This window comes from Mus caroli, chromosome 16 (genome assembly GCF_900094665.2).
Source record: "Mus caroli chromosome 16, CAROLI_EIJ_v1.1, whole genome shotgun sequence".
Taxonomy (NCBI): Eukaryota; Metazoa; Chordata; class Mammalia; order Rodentia; family Muridae; genus Mus; species Mus caroli.
This window is the reverse complement of record NC_034585.1, coordinates 70,989,700-70,992,184: the sequence shown is the minus strand read 5'-3', so window position 1 is coordinate 70,992,184 and position 2,485 is coordinate 70,989,700. Positions and strand designations below refer to the sequence as shown.

The window sequence follows — 2,485 nt, the reverse complement described above, 5'->3', positions numbered from 1 at the left end:
ACACCTGTACAAAGTTATAATTATAATGGTATATTTAATGCTGCATCAGAGCAGGTCAAGTCATAACGCATTGAAATAAAATTTACTGTGTGTCCTAGCTTAATAATTTCTTAGAGATATGTTTTTTTAACAATTATTTTGATTTTCATGCTCAATACCATGTTAGAAATGCATGTCTCATTTAACGAATTGAAGGGGATTGCAACCTCATAGGAAGAACAACAGTATCAATGAACCAGATCCCTCAGAGCTCCCAGAGACTAAACCACCAAACAAAGAGAATACATGGGCTGGTTCATGATTCCCTCTAAATATGTAGCAGAGGACTGACTTATTTGACATCAGTGAGGCAGGAGGCATTTGGTCCTGTGGAGGCTTGATGCTCCAGAGAAGGGGGATGCTAGAAGGGTGAGGTGGGAGTGGGTTGGTGGGCGGGGGGAGCAAAGGAGAAGGGAATGGGATGAAAGGTTTGTGGAGGGGAGACAGGCTAGGTCGATAACATTTTAAATGTAAACAAATAAAATGATTAATAAATAAAATTTTAAAAATTTACTTTCAATGACTTCTACCATGACATATCGAGGTCAGGGCTAGAATGTTCAGCAGGTGATGTTGCATTCTATCAACCTCATCTTCAGATCCTAGCAAAACAGATCTCAGACTCAGGTGTATGAGCAAGTGAATACATAGATAGAAGATGGTATTATTGGCTTTGATGAGTACAAGAAACTCATATTAGATGATGCCAAGAGACTCATTCTAAAACAAAGTCAAGAAAACAACTGGGTTGGATCATGCTAAAAGGAGATGTTACTCTGCTTCAAAGTGTTTCCTACTGGAAATGGTCAAGCATGGGAGAAGGTGAGAAGGCAGTTCAGTGTTTTTAAAGGTGTCTTCTGCTGGGAGCTACATTTATCCATTTGGGGATAATCCATTAAGTGACAATAAATGCTGTGAGATTGTTTTTGTTAAAAAAAAATAAAATAAAAATTTACTTTCAACATGCTAACTCAGGAGGTGTGATGATACTTAACCTCACTGTTATTTAGGAATTCCTGGATGTGACAGATCACTTTTACACCTGTAATCCCACAGTGGGTCACTGAGGCAGAAGGATCTGTGAGATTCAGGCTGATTTGAACTGTATAAGAACACTATATTTTCTCTTCCTGGGCGCTGTTGCTTCTTTATCAGCGAGCTCAGAGCAATCAATCCCAGTTTTTCTGTCCATGTGTCTGTCCTTTCTTCATTCCCTCATTGCCCCTAGTTAGGACACTGGGATCCAGCCATTTAAGAATGCACCCGATAGTAACCTGATTTTTGGCAATATTTTTGGCACAATATTAGCGGCATCTTATATTTTGGTTGTGAGCCTAGTCTTTAATGGCTGAGCCATCTCTCCAGTCCAGCTTGATGCCCCAGAGAAGAGAGATGCTAGAGGGATGAGGTGGGAGTGAGTGGGTGGGTAAAGGAGAACCCTTTTAGGGATAAAGGGGAGGGAGGATGGGATCAGGGCTCTTGTGGAGGGAGTACAGGAAGTGGGAACAACATTTGAAATGTAAACAAATAAAACAATTTTTTAATAAAACAAAAAATAAGCAAAAAACAAAACAAAACAAAACAAAACAAAAAGAACACTATATTTTCAAAAAATGAAACGAAGCCAAGAATTGCTTATGCCTTCACCTGTATTTTCAAATTCACATATTCTTTGAATTGACAAATTTGCTTTTGTTTCTATTTCATGTGCTTTCCTTACCAAAAATTCAAATATGCCCTCCTGCCTTTTCTTACATATTTCAGGTTTGTTAACAAATTGACATATAGAAGCAATATATGCAAAAAATTTAAGTATTCTACTTTGCAGCATTCTAATTCTTGTCTCTTCTAATTTATAGGTCATTAAGATAAACAAAATAGATAGATTTATTACATGTGCTATTCCCATTCCAAGATGTTGACGTTGCACCCAGGAAACAGAAGTTGTAAGTTGCACATTATAATTAACTTAGAAGTTGTATGGATTCAATAATCATGACTAAATTAAGACAATTTTCTCAATGCAAACTCTAATAAAATTATTAATATGAATAATATGTTCAACCTGAATCATGAGGGGACAATTTTTATATTGTCCTCCATTCCCTCCCTCCCTGTATCATCCCCCTCCTTCTTCTGAGTAGTGAGGAACAAACTGAAGGCCTTGCTCTAAGTAAGTTCTCTACCACTGAGCTATATACCTAGCCTGAATTTTTATTTGCTTGAATTTGAGGCTACTCTTTTTGATGGTCCATTTAACTTGAACAGATATGGATTTGAGGCTCTTTAAAGGTTTTATTTAACCTACTCAAGACATAGTTTACTAGAAATATGTTTTACTAGAAACATAGAAATGTCAATGTTTGAATACAGATGTCTGCTCCTGGCCCTACTTGTGCATATGTACTATGTTTGTTCCCTAGAAGCCTAAATTCTTTTTTTTTTT

General features: G+C 36.9%; 1 pseudogene; it reads left to right on the top strand.

Annotated features, from left to right (window-relative positions):
* The first annotated feature begins 570 nt into the window (after nucleotides 1-570).
* On the top strand, nucleotides 571-887 carry LOC110311335 (annotated as a pseudogene).
* Nucleotides 888-2,485: the final 1,598 nt, after the last annotated feature.